General features: G+C 36.5%; 1 long non-coding RNA gene across 1 annotated transcript in view; it reads right to left on the minus strand.

Moving 5' to 3' along the window:
- The window catches only part of LOC145717847 (uncharacterized), a 217,484-nt gene that overhangs the window by 22,652 nt on the left and 174,872 nt on the right, over positions 1-19,960 (minus strand). The gene's annotated exons all lie outside the window — the stretch shown is intronic.

Here is a 19,960-nt window from a genome sequence, read left to right on the forward strand (position 1 = left end):
GGTTCCATACAATTTTTAAGATTATTTGTTCCACTTCTTTGAAAAAAGTGGATGGTATTTTGATAGGGAGTGCATTAAATGTGTAGATTGCTCTAGGTAGCATTGACACCTTCACAATATTTGTTCTTCCAATCCTTGAGCATGGAACGTTTTTCCATTTCTTTATGTCTTCCTCAATTTCTTTCATGAGTATTTCATAGTTTTCTGAGTACAGATTCTTTGCCTCCTGGATTAGATTTATTCCTAGGTATCTTATGGTTTTGGATGCAACTGTAAATGGGATCGACTCCTTAATTTCTCTTTCTTCTGTCTTGTTGGTGTATAGGAATGCCACTGATTTCTGTGTATTGATTTTATATCCTCCCACTTTAGTGAATTCCTGTATGAGTTCTAGCACTTTTGGGGTGGAGTCCTTTGGGTTTTCCACATAAACTATCATATCATCTGCAAAGAGTGAGAGTTTGACTTCTTCTTTGCCCATTTGGATGCCTTTTATTTCTTTTTGTTGTCTGATTGCTGTGGTTAGGATTTCTAATACTATGTTGAAGAGCAGTGGTCATAATGGAGATCCCTGCCATGTCCCTTACCTTAGGGGGAAAGTTCTCAGTTTTTCCCCATTGAGAATGATATTTGCTGTGGGTTTTTCATAGGTGGCTTTTATGATATTGAAGTATGTACCCTCTATCCCTATACTCTGAAGAGTTTTGTTCAAGAAAGGATGCTGTACCTTGTCAAATGCTTTTTCTGCATCTATTGAGACATTCATATGGTTCTTGTTCTGTTTTATTAATGTATTGTATCACATTGATTGATTTGTGGATGTTGAACCAATTTTGCAGCCAAAGGATAAATCCCACTTGGTCATGGTGAATAATCCTTTTAATGTACTGTTGGATCCTATTGGTTAGTATTTTGGTGAGAATTTTTGCATCCATGTTCCTCAAGGATATTGGTCTGTAATTCTCCTTTTTGATGGGGTCTTTGTCTGATTTTGGGATCAAGGTAATTGTGGCCTCCTAAAATGAATTTGGAAGTTTTTTTTACATTTCTATTTTTTGGAATAGTTTCAGAAGAATAGGTATTAATTCTTCTTTCAGTGTTGGTAGAATTCCCCTGGGAAGCCATCTGGTGCTGGGCTTTTGTTTGTTGGGAAATTTTTTATTACTGCTTCAATTTCCTTCATCAGTATAGGTCTGTTCATGTTTTCTATTTCTTCCTGGTTCAGTTTTGGTAGTTCATACATCTCTAGGAATGCATCCATTTCTTCCAGATTGTCTAATTTGCTGGCATATAGTTGCTCATAATATGTTCTTATAATTGTCTGTATTTCTTTGATGTTTGTTGTGATCTCTCCCTTTCATTCATGATTTTCTTTACTTGGGTCCTTTCTCTTTTCTTTTTGATAAGTCTGGCCAAGTGTTTATCAATCATGTTATTCTTTCAAACAACAAGCTCATAGTTTCCTTGATCTGTTTTTCTGTTCTTTTGGGTTCTATTTCATTGATTTCTGCTCTAATCTTTATTATTTCTTTTCTTCTGCCAGGTTTAGGTTTTATTTGCTGTTCTTTCTCTAGCTCCTTTAGGTGTAGGGTTAGGTTGTGTATTTGAGACCTTTCTTGTTTCTTGAGAAAAGCTTATATTGCTATATCCTTTCCTCTTAGGACTGCCTTTGCTGCATCCCAAAGATTTTGAATAGTTGTGTTTTCATTTTCATTTGTTTCCATGAATTTTTTAATTCTTCTTTAATTTCCTGGTGGACCCATTCATTCTTTAATAGGATGTTCTTTAGCCTCCATGTATTTGAGTTCTTTCCAACTTTCCTTTGTGATCAAGTTCTAGTTTCAAAGAATTGTGGTCTGAAAATAGGCAGGGAATGATCCCAATCTTTTGGTACCAGTTGAGACCTGATTTTGACCTAGGATGTGATCTATTCTGGAGAATGTTCCATGGGCACTAGAGAAGAATGTGTATTCTGTTGCTTTGGGATGGAATGTTCTGAATATATCTGTGAAGTCCATTTGGTCCAGTGTGTCATTTAAAGTCTTTATTTCCTTGTTGATCTTTTGCTTAGGTGATCTGTCCATTTCAGTGAGGGGGGTGTTAAAGTCCCCCACTATTATTGTATTGTTGTCGATGTGTTTCTTTGCTTTTGTTATTAATTGGCTTATATAATTGGCTGTTCCCATGTTAGGGGAATAGATATTTACAATTGTTAGATCTTCTTGTTCATAGACCCTTTAAGTATGATATAGTGTCTTTCCTCATCTCTTATTATAGTCCTTGGTTTAAAATCTAATTTGTCTGATATAACGATTGCCACCCCAGCTTTCTCTTGGTGTCATTAGCATGGTAAATGGTTCCCCCCCCACTTTCTATCTGGAGGTGTCTTTGGGTCTAAATGACTGTCTTGCAGACAGCAAATTGAGGGGTCTTTTTTTTTTTATCCAATCTGATACCATGTGTCTTTTGATTGGGGCATTTAGCCCATTTACATTCAGGGTAACTATTGAAAGATATGAATTTAGTGCCATTGTATTGCCTCTAAGGTGACTGTTAGTGTATATTGTCTGTGTTCCTTTCTGGTTTATGTTACTTTTAGGATCTCTCCTTGCTCAGAGGACCCCTTTCAATATTTCTTGTAGGGCTAGTTTCGTGTTTGCCAATTCCTTTAGTTTTTGTTTGTCCTGGAAACTTTTTATCTCTCCTTCTATTTTCTGTGACAGCCTAGCTGGATATAGTATTCTTGGCTGCATATTTTTCTCATTTCATGCTCTGAATATATCATGTCAGTCCTTTCTGGCCTGCCACCTGTCTGTGGATAGGTCTGTTGCCAATCTAATGTTTTTACCATTGTAGGTTACAGATCTCTTGTCCCAAGCTGCTTTCAGGATTTTCTTTTTGTCTCTGAGACTCGTAAGTTTTACTATTAGATGTCGGGGTGTTGACCTATTTTTATTGATTTTGAGGGGTTTCTCTGTGCCTCCTGGATTTTGATGCCTGTTTCCTTCCCCAAATTAGGGAAGTTCTCCACTATAATTTGCTCCAATATACCTTCTGCCTCTCTCTTTCTTCTTCTTCTGGGATCCTAATTATTCTAAATATTGTTTTGTCTTATGATATCACTTATCTCTCGAATTTTGCCCTCATGATCCAATAGTTGTTTATCTCTCTTTTTCTCAGCTTCTTTATTTTCCATCATTTAGTCTTCTATATCACTAATTCTCTCTTCTGCCTCATTTATCCTAGTAATTAGGGCCTCCATTTTTAATTGCATCTCATTAATCGCCTTTTTGATTTCAACTTGTTTAGATTTTAGTTCTTTTATTTCTCCAGAGAGGGTTTCTTTAATATCTTCCATGCTTTTTTCAAGCCCAGCTAGTATCTTTAAAATTGTCATTCTGAACTCTAGTCCCTGGCAGTCAGTTCTGCCTCTTGTTCTTTTTTTTTTTTTTTTAGGTGATTTTTTCAGTCATCTCATTTTGTCCAGAGAAGAATACATAAATGAGAGAAAAAATGCTAACCGGGTAACAATGACCCCAGAAAAATATACACTAAAGAAATCAGAAGATATCTGAAACCGGGGGAAAAGAAAGAAAAGAGAAAAAGATATAAAAAAATAAAGAAACAAAAAAAAGACCAGAATATGATCAAATATGATCAGGCTTGTGCATAGATCAGTGTCACACACTAGATTTTGGGCATATTTTGGTCTGTTAGAAGAAAGTGCTTCCCAAAATTTTAAAGAAAGAAAAGCTTATATATGTACAGAAATAAGGGTAAATATGATGAAGGGATGGAATATGAATGTAAGGATGAAAATTATAAAGGATTTTATAAAAGGAATTGATAAGATAAAAAGTTGGTTGAAAAAGGAAAGAAGTGGATTAAAAAAAAAAGAAAAAGGAGAGAATGTGATCTGGCCGGAGACTAAAACAAAGCCAAACACTAGAGATTTAGGGTATATCTTGGTCTGTTAGAAGAAACTGTGTCCCAAAATTTTAAAGAGAGTACAACTTTATATATATATATATATATATATATATATACCAAAAATAAGGTTAACTACTATGCAGGGATAGAATATGACTCTAAAAATGAAAAATACAAAAGATTTTTTAAAAAAGGGATTGATAAGATGTTGGTTAATAAAGGGAAAAAGAAAAATTCAAAAAAAGAAAATTAAAAAAATTAACTTTGCAAGTCTAAAGAATCATGGGAAAAAGCCATGAATTCTATGTGCAGTATTCCCCTAGTGCTGGAGTTCTCATTGATTGGTAAACTTGGTCTTGGCTGGCTGTTCTTGCTGATCTTCTGGGAGAGGGGCCTGTTGCAGTGGTTCTCAAATATCTTTGCTCGAGGTGGAATTGCCCTGCCTTTGCTGGGGCTGGGCTAAGTAATCTGATCGGGTTTGCTCTCAGGAGCTTTTGTTCCCTGCAAGCTTTCTGTACAGCTTTGGAGGCCGAGAGTGAAAATGGCAGCCTCCCAATCTCCACCCCAGAGTTGCCAAGAACTCAGGGCCCCACTCCACAGTGAGCCCCCAGAGAAAAGCAGTCAATCACTCCCGTCTCCCTGGTCTCGGGCCATACTCCGTGTTCACTCGGCCTGTGACCGGGCATTTCTATCTCTGACACACGACCCCATGTGTAGTCTCCAAACCCAGCAGATTCCTGCAGCGCACTCCTGCACCACTCCTCCTGGGGGAGGAAGGGAAGTCTCCCGGGATCTGCCACTTGTTGGGTCCCTGCCTGAGGAGCAGTGGCCCGACTGTACTGTGGATCACAGTTTATGGCAACCCCAAGCTGAGAGCCCACTCCTCAGCTCCGTCTTTGCAGCCGGCTTCCCTGCTTGATACCTGGGAGCTCTGCCACACTCAGGCACCCCCAGTCTTTCTGTGACCCCGAGGGTCCTGAGACCACACTCTCCCAGTGAGGATTCCACCCCCAGCTTAGCCACTGGAGTGACGTCCCTCAGAGGAGCAGACTTCTAAAATTTCCGATTTTGTGCTCTGCTGCTCTATCACTTGCTGGTAGCTGGCTGATTGAGGCCCTGACCCTGCCGTCTATCTTCCCCAATATCACCGCAGATTCGCTTCTCCACACGTCCTACCTTCCAGAATGTGGTCGCTTTTCTGTTCAGAGAGTTGCTGCTATTCTTTTCTTCGATCTCCTGTTGAGTTCGTAGGTGTTCAGAATGGTTTGATCCTTATCTAGCTGAATTCCTGGGACCGGGCAAAATGTAGGTCTCCTACTCCTCTGCTGTCTTGCTCCCTCTAGCAATATTTTAAATAACAGTGGTAAGGGTGGCCATCCCTGAATTGCTCCTGACTACAGATGAAAAGCTCTCAGTGTTTCCCCACTGAGGATGATATTAGCTGTGGGTGTTTCATATATGGTCTTTGTTACATTGAGGTATGTTCCCTCTAACCCTACTTTTTTGAGGGTTTTATCATGAAATGGAGTTGTAGTTTGTCAAATGCTTTTCTGCATCTACTGAAAGGATCATATTGTTCTTATCCTTTTCCATTAATGTGGTGTATCAGGCTGATTGATTTACAAATATTGAACCAACCTTGAAACCCAGGAATAAATCCCACTTATTACAGTGAATGATTCTTTTAAGGTACTGTTGGATTCAGTTTGCTAATATTGAGTTGAGAATTTTTGCATCCATGCTCATTAGGGATATTGGCCCGTAGTTCTCATTTTGGTATCAGCTTAATGCTGGCCTCATGGAATGAACTTGGAAATTTTCCTTCCTTTTCTAGTTTTTGGAATAGTTTGAGAATTCTGTGAAGTCATCTGGTCCTGGACACTTTTTGTTGGGAGTTTTTGATTACTGGTTCAATTTCTTTGCTCGGTATCAGTCTATATAAGTTTTCTATTCCTTCCTCTTTCAGTTTTGATAGTTTATAGGTTTCTAGTCATTTATCCATTTCTTCAGGTTGTCCGTATAGTTGGCATATAGTTTTTTCATAATATTCTTTTATAATTATTTGTATTTTTGTGGTGTTGGTTGTTATTTCCCCTCTCTCATTTGTGATTTTATTTATTTGCTTCTGTTCTTTTTTCTTTTGATAAGTCTGGCTACTGGTTTATCACTTTTTTCAGTGAACTGCTCCAGGTTTCATTGATCTTTTCTTTTGTTCTTTTATTTTCTAATATCATTTTTTTTCTGCTCTAATTTCCATTTCTCTGTTGGCTTTAGGCTTCATTTGTTGTTCTTTTTCTAGCTCCTTTTGGGTGTGAGGTTAGGTCGCTTATTTGAGAGTTTTCTTGCTTCTTAAGTTAGGCCTGTATTGCTCTATACTTCTCTCTTAGGGCTAATTTTATTGTATCCCAGAGGTTTTGGATCATCCTATTTTCGTTTTGGATTATTTCCATGTATTTTTTCAATTTTCATTTTTTTCTTTGAAATCTTGGTTGACCCATTCATTGTTTAGTAGCATGTTATTTAACCTCCATGTATTTGTGATCTTTCTAAATTTTTTCTTGTGGTTGACTTGAAGTTTATAGCATTTTGTTCAGAAATGTTGCATTGTATGGTTTCAGGCTTTTTATATTTGTTGAGGCCTATTTTTTGACCTAATGTGATCTATTCTGCAGAATGTTCCATGTGCACCTTAAAAGAATATGTACTCCGGGCGCCTGGGTGGCTCAGCTGTTGAGCGTCTGCCTTCGGCTCAGGTCATGATCCCAGGGTCCTGGGATCGAGTCCCACATCGGACTCCCTGCTCGGCGGGAGGCCTGCTTCTCCCTCTCCCACTCCCCCTGCTTGTGTTCCTGCTCTCACTATCTCTCTCTCTGTCAAACAAATAAATAAAATCTTTAAAAAAAAAAAGAATATGTACTCCTTAATACACATGTTGTGATGAACACTGGGTATTTTCTGTAACTAATGAATCATTGAGCACTACATCAAAAACTAATAATGTACTATACAGTGGCTAACTGAACATAGTAAAAAAAAAAAAAAAAAGAATATCCATTCTGCTGGTTTAGGATGGAATGTTTTGATTATATCTATTAGGTCCATCTTGTCCAGTGTGTCATTCAAAGCCATTTGTTCCTTGTTTGTTTTCTATTTAGATGTTATGTCTATTGATGTAAGTGGAATGTTAAAGTCCCCTGCTTGTATTGTATAATTATTGTTTAGTTCATTTATTCTTGTTATTAATTGTTTCATATGGATCTCCCATGTTGGGTGTATAAAGATTTACAATTGTTTGATCTTCTTCTTGGATTGTTCCCTTTATTATGATATAGTGCCCTTATTTGTCTCTTGTTACAATCTTTGTTTTAAACTCCAGTTTGTCTAATATACATATTGCTACCCTGGTTTTCTTTTGATGTCCATTTGCATGATAAATGGTTCTCCATCCCCTCACTTTCAATCTGCAGTTGTCCTAAGGTCTAAACTGAGTCTTTTGTAGGCAGCATGTAAGTGAGTCTTGCTTTTTATACAGTGTAACACCTTATGTCTTTTGATTGGAGCATTTAGTCCATTTACATTCATAGTAACTATTGATAGATGTATATTTATTGCCATTTTATTACTCGTTTTTTCACTGTTTGTGGAGATTTTCTCTGATCCTTTCTTATCTTTTTCACTTTTGGATTTTCCTTTCCTCTCAAATCATCCCCTTTAATATTTCTTTCAGGGCTGATTTAGTTGTCTCAAAATTCCTTAGTTTTAGTTCTTCTGGGAACTGTTTCTATTCTGAATTATAACCTTGCTGGATAAACTTCTTGGCTGCAGATTTTTTTTCCCATTCAGCACACTGAATATATCATACCACTTCCCTCTGACTTGTTGTTTCTCTGGAGAAATCTCCAGCTAGCCTTATGGGTTTCCTGTTATAAATTTTGGATTTCTTTTTTCTTGCCACTTTTAAGATTTTTTTTTCTTTATCACTATATTTTGCAAAATTAGTTACAATGTATCTTGGTGTTGACATGCTTTTGTTAATTTTGGTGGGAATTCTCTGTGCCTCCTGGATTTAATGTCTGTTTCCTTCCCTAGCTATTATTTCATCAAAATGTTTGCCCTGTTTTCTGTCTTCTTCTAGGATTCCTATAATACAAATATTAATATGTTTAATGGAGTCACTGAGTTCCCCTAATCTATTGTGTTGCATAATTCTTGTTTCTCTCTTTTGTTCAGCTTCATTACTTACCACTACTTTGTCTTCTACATCACTCATTCCTGTGCTTCTTCAAGCCAGCTGTTGATTGCACCAAGCCTTTTTTCAATTTCATTTATTCAACTCCTCATCTCTGATTGATTATTTTTTATCTCTTTTACCTTTGTGGTGGGGAACTTGGTGATGTCTTCTGTTCTCAAGTCCAATGAGTATCCTTATGACTTTTGCTTTAAATTCTCCAGCAGGCATGTTACATTATCTGTTTTGCTTATATCTCTGGCTATGGCCTTATCTTGTTCTTTCATTTGAGATAATTTCCTCTGTCTTCACATTTGTCTAAGTCTCTAGCTTCTTTGTTTAGGAAAGCCAGTTATGTGTCCTACTCCTTTCATCTGGCCTCTTCTCTCCCTTTAGTTGTGATGTTTGTTTTTCCAGTCTTCAGGACAATTTCTGGGGTATTTGGGATGATTTGATAGTAATCTATTTGTGTTTGTGGGACAATGTGTGCCTAGTGTCTTCCAAGTTCACTGTCATCTTCCTCCACCTGAAACTATACCCATATTTAATACTTTTGTCCTTTAACATTTATATTAGAGAATAAGCAGTTAACAAATTACCATATAACTGTATTTGAATATGCTTACACTTACCCGAATGTTGTATATTTGCATATATTTTTGCATAACTTATTAGTGTATTTTTGTTTCAATTGGGAGAAGTCCTTTCAGCATTTCATGTAAGGCAGGTTTAATGGTGATTAGTTTCCTCAGGTTTTGCTTATTAGAGAAAGTCTTTAACTCCTCTTCATTTCTGAAGTACAAGATGGCTGAGTAAATGATTCTTGTTTAGCCATTTCTTTCTTTGAACACTTTGATTGTATTATTCTATTCCCTTTTGACCTGTAAGGTCTCTGTAGAGAAATCTACTGATAATCTTATGGATCTTTCCTTGTGTGAGAGAATTATTTTTCTGTGGCTTCTTTTTAAATTTTCTTTGCATTTGGAGGTTTATTTGAGGAAATTATAGCTGAAAACTTCCCTAATCTGTGGAAGAAAACAGACATCCAGATCCAGGAGGTGCAGAGAACTCCCTTCAAAATCAAGAAAAAGCAGGCCAAAACCAAGACTTATTGTAGTTAAATTTGCAAAATATGATAGAGACATAAAGAAAAAAACCCCACAAAAGCAGTAAGACAAAAGAAATCCCTAACTTACCAAAGAGGACAAATAAGGTTATTTAGCAGATTTCTCTGCAGAAACTTTGCAGGCCAGAGAAAAGTGGCATGATATATACTTTGCAGGCCAGAAAAAAGTGACAGAATGGGAATAATCTGCAGCGAAGAATAATCTATCCACAAAGTCTATCATTCAGAATAGAAGGAGAGATAAAGACTTTCCAAGACAAACAAAACCTAAAGGAGTTCATGACCAATAGACCAGCCCTGTAAGAAATATTAAAAGGGGGACGCCTGGGTGGCTCAGTCGGTTAAGCGTCTGCCTTCGGCTCAGGTCATGATCCCAGGGTCCTGGGATCGAGTCCCGTGTCGGGCTCCCTGCTCTGCGGGGAGCCTGCTTCTCCCTCTGCCTCTGTCTCTCTCTCTCTGTCTCTCATGAATAAATAAATAAAATCTTAAAAAAAAAAGAAATATTAAAAGGGAAGATTTGAGTGTAAAAAAAATCCCAAAGTGACAAACACTAGAAAGGGACAGAGAAAATCTCCAGAAACAATGACAAAACAAGAATAAAGTGGCATTAAATTCATATCTATCAATAATTACTCTGAATATAAATGGACAAAAATGCCCCAATCAAAAGACATATGGTATCAGAATTAAAACAAAAACAAAAACAAGATCCATGTATATGCTGCCTACAAGAGACTCATTGTAGACCTAAGGACGACTACAGATTGAAAGTGAGGGGATGGTGAACCAACCATTTATCATCCTAATGGACATCAAAAGAAAGGCAGTAGTAGCAATATGTATATCAGACAAACTAGATTTTAAAACAAGCCTGTAACAAGAGATGAAGAAAGGCATTATAAGGGTATATCCTACAAGTAGATCTAACGATTTAAATATTTATGCCCCCAACATGGGAACACCAAAAATATAAAACAAATAAGAACAAAGATAAAGAAACTTATTGATAATAATATAATAATAGTAGGGATCTTTCACACCCCACTTACATCAGTGGACAGATGATCTAAGCAGAAAATCAAAAGGAAACAATGGTTTTGAATAATACACTGGACAGATGGACTTAACAGATATATTTAGAACATTTCATCCTAAAGCAGCAGAATACACATTCTTTTCAAGTGCATGTGGGATGTTATCCAGACTGATCACATACTAGGTCACAAATCAGTACTCCACAAGTAAAAGATGATTGAGATCATACCATACATATTTTATGACCACAATGCTATGAAACTTGAAGTCAACCACAGGAAAAAAATTTAGAAATACCACAGTAAACATGGAGGCAAAAAAACATTGTACTAAAGTATGAATGGAAATCAAAGAAGAAATAAAAAAATACATGGAAACAAATGAAAATGAAAACATGATGGTCCAAAACCTCTGAGATGTAGCAAAAGAGGTCATAAGAGGGAGTTATATAGCAATACAGGCCTACCTCAAGAAGGAAGAAAAATCTCAAATGCCAAACATAACTTCACACCGAAAGGAGCTAGAAAAAGAACAGCAAATGAAGCCTAGCCAGTAGAAGAAAGGAAATAATAAACATTAAAGCAGAAATAAATAATATAGACACTAAAATAATAGAACAGATCAATGAAACCAGGAGTTTGTTCTTTTAAAAAAATTAATAAAATTGATAACCCCCTTGCCAGACTTATCAAAATGCAAACAGAAAGTACCCAAATAAATAAAATCACAAATGAAAGAGGAGCAATCCAAACCAACATCACAGAAATACAATTATAAAGGAATATTATGAAAAATTACATGCCAACAAGTTGGACAATCTGGAAGAAATGGATAAATTCCTAGAAATATATAAACTACCAAAACTGAAACAGGAAGAAAGAGAATATTTGAACAAACTGATAACCAGCAAAGAAATTGAATCAGTAATCAAAAATCTCCCAAAAAGAAAAGTCCAGGGCCAGATGGCTTCCCAGGGGAATTCTATCAGACATTTAAAGGTCACTTTGCAACAGTGGTGAGAGTAGGAATCCCTGTCATGTCCCTGAACTTAAGAACAAAGTTCCCAGGGAAACACAAATCAAAACCACAATGAGATGCTATCTTACACTAGTTAGAATGTCTAAAATTAACAAGACAGGAAACAACAAATGTTGGTGAGCATGTGGACAAAGGGCAGGTGGAGAACCCTCTTACACCGTTGGTGGGAATGAAAGCTAGCACAGCCACTCTGGAAAATAGTATGGAGGTTCCTCAAGAACTTAAGAATACAGCTACCTTATGACCCAGCAATTGCACTACTGGGTATTTACCCCAAAGATACAGATGTAGTAAAAGGAAGGGGCACCTGCACCCCAATGTTCATAGCAGCAATGTCCACAATATCCAAACTGTGGAAGGAGCCAAGATGCCCTTCAACAGACAAATGGATAAAGAAGATGCGGTTTATATATACAATGGAATATTACTCAGCCATCAGAAAGGATGAAATTTTACCATTTACATTGATGTGGATGGAACTGTAGGGTAACTGGGAAACAAACTGAAAGTTGCAGAAGGGGAGGTGGGTGAGGATGACTGGGTGATGGGTGTTAAGGAGGGCACATGATGTGGTGAGCACTGTGTGTTATACACAACTGACGAATCATTGAACACTGCGTCTGAAACTAATGACGTGCTATATGTTGGCTAATTGAATTTAAATTAAAAAAAGAGAGTGGAGATATCCTTCAACAGATGAATGGATAAAGAAGATGTGGTATATATACAATGGAATATTACTCAGCCATCAGAAAAAATGAATATCTACCACTTACATCAACATGGATGGAACTGGAGGGTATTATGTTAAGTGAAATAAGCCAATCAGAGAAAGACAATTATCATATGGTTTTACTCATATGTGGAACATGAGGAACAGTGCAGAGGACCACAGGGAAGGGAGGGAAAACCGAATGGGAAGAAATCAGAGAGGGAGACAAACCATATGAGACTCTTGACTCCAGGAAACAAACTGAGGGTTGCAGAGGGGAGGTGGGTGGGGGGATGGGGTAACTGGGTGATGGGCATTAAGGAGGGCGTGTGATGTGATGAGCACTGGGGGTTATATGCAACTAATGAATCATTGAACATTATATCAAAAACTAATGATGTACTTACTATACGTTGGCTAATTGAATTTAAATTAAAAAAAACAGAATAGCTAAATTGGGAAATGTTAAAAAATGTATCATTGACTAAACATTGATGGAAGAAAAATACATCTGAATGTATTTTGATATGAAAAATAAAAATCAGGGACTTGAAAGAAAGAAAGAAATGCTGTAAATATTTTCCAGGTGAGAGGAACTGTTTCTAGCTAGGAAGTTTCTTCTTGATGCTGAACAATACTTACTTGGGCGGGGGGTGATGATACAGGCAAAATGAAGTTGTCTTCCTTCTCTTCTTGTGTGGTTATTGTCAGGTTTTTTGTTGTTGTTGTTGTTCTGCTGTATTGCTATACCTTCCTAACTGCATTTTAGAAATCTCCTAAGGCTGTTTTTGTTTGTGGAGAGCTACCCAATTGTTGACTTTTGTGGGGAGATGGGTAGACTTGGTTCTACATCACTATTTTCCTCTTATCTATGTTTTGTTCTAATCATTTTATAGTTTCAGCACTAACAGGTCTTTGATCCATTTTAAGTTGATTTTTGTATATTATTGTAAGGAAAATGTTTAACTTCATTCTTGTACGTATTCAATTTTCCAAGCATAATTTGTTGAAAAAACTTTGTTCCCATTAAATGATTTTGATACTCTTATAAAAATTCATTTGACAATATATGTGAAGTTTTTTTTTCTGTTCTTTCTATTCCACTCTATTGGCCTGTCCTTATGCCAGTACCACAGGTTTTGATTATTGTGGCTTTGTAGTAAGTTTTTATATCAGGAAGCATGAATCCTCAAACTTTCTTTTCTTTTTGAAGTGTGTTTTGGCTATTTGGGATAGCTTGAGGATCCATGAATTTTAGAATGGATTTTTCTATTTACACACACACACATGCACACACATACACTCACATCATTGGAATTTGTTAGGGATATCATTGAATCTTAAGATGGATTTGGGTAGTATTGACATCTTAACAATATTAAATCTTCCAATTCATGAACCCAGGTTGTCTTTCCATTGGTTTATGTCTTCTTTGTTTTCTTTCAGCAATGTTTTGTAGTTTTCAGTATGCAAGTCTTTCACCCAATTGGTTAAGTGTATTCTTAAGTACTTTATTCTTTGTGAAGCAATTATTAATGACATTGCTTACTTAATGTCCTTTGTAAACCATCTATTGTTATTATGTAGAATCAAAAATGATTTGTTTGTGTATTGACTTTGTACCCTGCAAACTTTGCTGAATTCATCTATTAGCCCTTTTGTGTGTTTGTGTGTGTAATCATTAGGGTTTTCTGCATATAAGATAATGTCAACAGCAAACAGAGATAATTTTATATATTTTCTTACAATTTGGATGCTTTTTTTTCTTGCCTAAATGCTCTGGCTAGCAGTTATGATACTGTGTTTATTAAAAGTGGGAAGAGTGGGATGTTTCTCTTGTTTTTGATCTTAGAGAAAAATACTTCATTATTTCACAAATGAGTATGATGTTACTTATTAGTTTCTCATATATGGTCTTTATTATGTTGAGAAAGTTTCCTTCTATTCCTAATGTGCTGAGGGTTTTTATCTTGAAAACTTGTTGAATTTTGTCAAATGCTTTATTTATCAATTGGGGTGGCGATGTTGGTCTTTTCCCTTCATTCTCTTAAAGTGGTATATTCCATTGAGTAATTTATATATGTTGAATCATCCTTGTGTTGCAGGAATAAATCACACTTGGTCATGGTATCTAATCCTTTTTATATCTTGTTTAATTCTAATTGCTAGTATTTTGTTGAGCATTTTTGCATCAATATCTGTCAGTGATATTGGTCTGTAGTGCTTTGTCTGTGAGCCTTTGGATTTGGTATCAGGGTAATGGGGGCATCATAGAATGAGTTAGGAAGTATTCCTGACTCTTCAATTTCTTGTGATAGTTTTGAGAAAGATTCATGTTAATTCTTTACATGTTTGGATGAATTCACAGGGAAGCCACCTGGTCCAGGGCTTAACGTTGTTCAGAGATTCTGGATTACTTATTCAATCTACTTATTATAAATTCTTTCAGACTTTCTGTATCTTCATAATTCAGTGTTCATGGGTTCTGTATTTCTAAGAATTTGTCCATTTCATTTAGGTTATCCAATTTGTTAGCATACTACTTATTGTTTATCCTACTCTACACTCTTTCTATTTATGCAAAACTGGAGAAATGACCCACTTTAATTTCTGATTTTATCAATTTGAGTCTTTTTCATTGTTATAGTCAATCCAACAAAAAGATTGGTCAGTTTTGTTATCTTTTCAAAGAGCAAAGTTTTTGCTTCATTTATTTTCTCTCTTTTTTTTTTAAGATTTTATTTATTTGCGAGAGAGACAATGAGAGACAGAGAGCATGAGAGGGAGGAGGGTCAGAGGGAGAAGCAGACTCCCCGCCAAGCAGGGAGCCTGTGTGGGACTCGATCCCGGGACTCCAGGATCATGACCTGAGCCAAAGGCAGTCGCTTAACCAACTGAGCCACCCAGGTGCCCTTCTCTTTTTTTATTTTTTATTTTATTCATGTATTTTTTAAAGAAAGCATCTTTTTATTTATTTATTTTTTAATTTTACCTGGTTAACATACTGTGCAATATTGGTTTCTGGAGGAGTAGAATTCAGTGGTTCATCACTTACATATAACACCCAGTGCTCATCACAAATCCCTCTTCTAATACTCATCACCCAACTAGCCCATCCCCCACCCACCTCCCTCCATCAACCTTCAGTTTGTTCTCTATCTTTAAGAGTCTCTTATGGCTTTTTCCCCCTTTCTCTCTCTCTCTTTTTTTTCTTCCCCCCATATATACATCTGTTTTTTTTTTTTTTTGTGAATTCCACATATGAGTGAGATCATATGGTATTTGTCTTTCTCTGACTGACTTATTTCATTTAGCATAATACACTCTAGCTCTATCCATGTCGATGCAAATGGCAAGATTTCATTTTTTTGATGGCTGAGTAATATTCCACTGTATTTATATACCACATCTTCTTTATCCATTCATCAATTGATGGACATTTGGGCTCCCTCCATAGTTTGGCTATTGTTGATAATGCTGCTATAAACATCGGGGTGTATGTATCCCTTCAAATCTGTATTTTTGTATCCTTTGGTTAAATACCTAGTAGTGCAATTGCCAGATCAGAGGGTAGTTCTTTTTTTTTTAACTTTTTGAGGAAGCTCCAAACTGTTCTCCAGTTTGAATGCACCAATTTGCATTCCAACCAACAGTGCAAGAGGGTTTCTCTTTCTCTGCTTCCTCACCAACACCTGTTTTTTCTTGTGTTGTTAATTTTAGCCACTCTGACACATGTGAGGTGGTATCTCACTTTGGTTTTCATTTGTATTTCCCTGATGATGAATGTTGTTGAGGATCTTTTCATGTGTCTTTAAGCCATCTGAATATTTTCTTTGGAAAAGTGGTATTCATGTTTTCTGCCCATTTATTAACTGGATTATTTGATTTTTCAGTGTTGGGTTTGATAAGTTCTTTATAGATTTTGGATACTAACCCTTTATCAGATGTGTTGTTTGCAAATATCTTCTCCCATTCCACAGGCTGCTGTTTAGTTTTATTTATTATTTCCTGTTCTGTGCAGAAGATTTTATCTTGATGAAGTCCCAGGAGTTTATTTTTGCTTTTGTTTCCCATGCCTCTGGTGATGTGTCTAGTAAGAAGTTGCTATAGCCGAGGTCAGAGATTTCTGCATGTGTTCTTCTCTAGGATTTTGATGCTTTCTTGTCTCACATTTAAGTTTTTCATCAATTTTGAATTAATTTTTGTGTATGGTTTAAGAAAATGGTCCAGTTTCATTCATGTGCTGTTAAATTTTTCCAAGACCATTTGTGGAAGAGATTATCTTTTTTCCATTGGATATTCCTTCTTTCTTTGTCAAAGACTAGTTGACCATATAGTTGCAGGTTCATTTCTGGGTTCTCTATTCTTTTTTTAAGATTTTATTTATTTATTTTACAGAGAGAGTGCATGTGTGAGTGGCAAGAGGGGAGAGGGGAAGAAGGGAAGGGAGAGAGAATATGAAACAGACTCTGCACTGAGAATGGAGCCTGACTTGGGGCTCAATCTCACAACTGTGAGATCATGACCTGAGCCAAAACCAAGAGTTGGACGCTTAACCAGCTGAGTCACCAGCTGCCCATTGGGTCCTCTATTCTGTTCCATTGATCTATGTGTCTGTTTTTGTGCCAGTACCCTACTGTGTTCATGACTTGAGCTTTGTAATGTAGCTTGAAATCCAGAATCGTGATGCCTTCAGTTTTTTTTTTTTTCTTCAAAATTGCTTTGGCCATTCGGAGTCTTTTGTGGTTCCATACAAATTGTAGGATTGTTTGTTCTAGCTCTGTGAGAAATGCTGCTGTTTTTTAGATATAGGTTGCATTAGAAGTGTAAATTGTTTTGGGTAGTATAGACATTTTAACAATGGTTGTTCTTCCAATCCATGAGCATGGAATACTTTTCCATTTCTTTTTTTTAAATTTTTTATTTTTAAAGATTTATTTATTTATTTATTTGACAGAGAGACAGAGACAGCAAGAGAGGGAACACAATCAGGGGGAGTGGGAGAGGGAGAAGCAGGCTCCCTGCTCAGCGGGCAGGGAGCCCAAAGTGGGGCTCAATCCCAGGACCCTGGGATCATGACCTGAGCCGAAGGCAGCCGCTTAACCGACTGAGCCACCCAGGTGCCCTGCTTTTCCATTTCTTTGTGTCCTCTTTAATTTCTTTCATAAAAGTTCTATAGTTTTCAGACTATATATATTTTACCTCTTACATAGGTTTGTTCCTAGGTATCTTATTGCTTCTGGTGCAACTGCAAGTGGGATTGATTCTTTGTTTTCTCTTTCTTCTGTTTCTTCGTTATTGGTATATAAAAATGCAAATGATTTTTGTGCAATGATTTTATATCCTGCAACTTTATTGAATTCATGTCTTAGTCCTAGCAAATTTTTGATGGAGTCAGGTTTTCTACATGGAATATCATTTCGTCTGCAAATAGTGAAAGTTTGACTTCCTCCTTGTTGATTTAGATGCCTTTTATTTCTTTTTGTTGTCTGATTGCTGAGGCTAAGACTTCCAGTACCATGTTAAATATTAATGGTGATAGTAGACATTCTTGTTCCTGACTGTAGTGAAAGGCTCTCAGCTTTTCTCCATTGAGGATATTACCTGTGGATCTTTCATATATGGGCTTTATGATATTGATATATGTCCCATCTGTCCCTATTTTGTTGAGGGTTTTTATCACGAAAGGATACTGTATTTTGTCAAATGCTTTTCTGCATCTTTTGAGAGGATCATATGATTCTTATCTTTTCTTTTATTAATGTGGTGTATCACACTGATTGATTTGTGCATATTGAACTACCCCTGCAGCCCAGGAACAAATCCCACTAGATTATGGTGAATAATTCTTTTAATGTACTATTGGATTCAATTTGCTTGTATTTTATTGAGAATTTTCCCATCCATGTTCATTAAGGATATTGGCCTGTAATTCTCCTTTTAGTGGGTTCTTTGTCTAATTTTCAAATCCAGGTAATGCTGGCTTCATAGAATGAGTTTGGAAGTTTCCCTTCCATTTCTATCTTTTTTTTTTTTTTTTTGGAACAGTTTGAGACAATAGGTATTAACTCTTCTTTGAATTCCCTGGACTTTTGTTTTTTGGGAGATTTTTTGATTACTGATTTGATTTATTTGCTGGATATGGATCTGTTCAAGTTTTCTGTTTCTTGCTGTTCCAGTTGTAGTTTGTAGGTTTCTAGGAATTTCTTCATATCTTTTAGGTTCAGGAGGTTGCTGGCATCTAATTTTTTATAGTATTCTCTCTCTCTTTTTTATTTCTTTTTGTTACTTTTAAATTTAATTCAATTAGCCAATGTATATTACATCATTAGCTTTTTTCATACTTACTCATTTTTTTTTAAAGATTTTATTTATTCATTTGAGAGAGAGAATGAGAGACAGCATGAGAGGGAGGAGGGTCAGAGGGAGAAGCAGACTCCCTGCCGAGCAGGGAGCCCAATGTGGGACTCGATCCTGGGACTCCAGGATCATGACCTGAGCCGAAGGCAGTCGCTTAACCAACTGAGCCACCCAGGCGCCCCATACTTACTCATTTTTATTTATTTTGTAGTACTTATCATAGTACCCAATAATAAAGTTAACAATTTTTTTTAAAGTTTTAATTTAAATTCCAGTTAGTTAACATACAGTGTAATATTAGTTTCAGGTGTACAATTTAGTGATTCAATATTTACATACAACCCCCGGTTATCATCACATCAAGTGCCCTCCATAATCCCCATCACCTATTTCTTTTTTTTATTAACATATAATGTATTATTTGTTTCAGGTACACAGGTCGGTGATTCATCAGTCTTACACAATTCACAGCACTCACCATAGCACATACCCTCCCCAATATCCATCACCCAGCCACCCAATCCCTCCCACCTCCTTCCACTCCAGCAACCCTCAGTTTGCTTCCTGAGATTAAGAGTCTCTTATGGTTTCTCTCCCCCTCTGGTTTCACCTTGTTTCATTTTTCCCACCCTTCCCCTATGATCCTCTGTCTTGTTTCTCAAATTCCCATTCAGTGAGATCATATGATAATTGTCTTTCTTTGATTGACTTATTTCATTTAGCATAATACATTCTAGTTCCATCCACGTTGTTACAAATGGCAAGATTTAGGGATTTTTTTGATGGCTGCATAATATTCCACTGTGTATATATATATATATATATATATATATATATATATATATATACCACATCTTCTTTATTCATTCATCTGTTGATAGACATCTAGGCTCTTTCCATAGTTTGGATATTGTGGACATTGCTGCTATTAACTCTGGGGTACACATGCCCCTTTGGATAACTACATTTGTATCTTTGGGGTAAATACCCAGTAGTGCAAATGCTGGGTTGTACGGTAGCTCTATTTTCAACTTTTTGAGGAACCTCCATGCTGTTTTCCAGAGTGGCTGCAAAAGCTTCCATTCCCACCAACAGTGTAGGAGGGTTCCCTTTTCTCCTCATTCACGCCAACATCTGTCATTTCCTGACTTGTTAATTTTAGTCATTCTGACTGGTGTGAGGTGGTCTCTCATTGAGGTTTTGATTTGGATTTCCCTGATGCCGAGCAATACTGAGCACTTTTTCATGTCTATTGGCCATTTGGATGTCTTCTTTTGAAAATGTCTGTTCATGTTTTCTGCCCATTTCTTGATTGGATTATTTGTTTTTGGGTGTTGAGTTTGATAAGTTCTGAATAGATTTTGGATACTAGCCTTTATCTGATATGTCATTTGCAAATATCTTCTCCCATTCTGTTGGGTGTCTTTTGGTTTTGTTGACTGCTTCTTTTGCTGTGCAAAAGCTTTTTATCTTGATGAAGTCCCAACAGTTCATTTTTACCCTTGCTTCCCTTGCCTTTGGTGATGTTTCT

Source organism: Leptonychotes weddellii, chromosome X (genome assembly GCF_054177405.1).
Source record: "Leptonychotes weddellii isolate Sample4059 chromosome X, ASM5417740v2, whole genome shotgun sequence".
Taxonomy (NCBI): domain Eukaryota; kingdom Metazoa; phylum Chordata; class Mammalia; order Carnivora; family Phocidae; genus Leptonychotes; species Leptonychotes weddellii.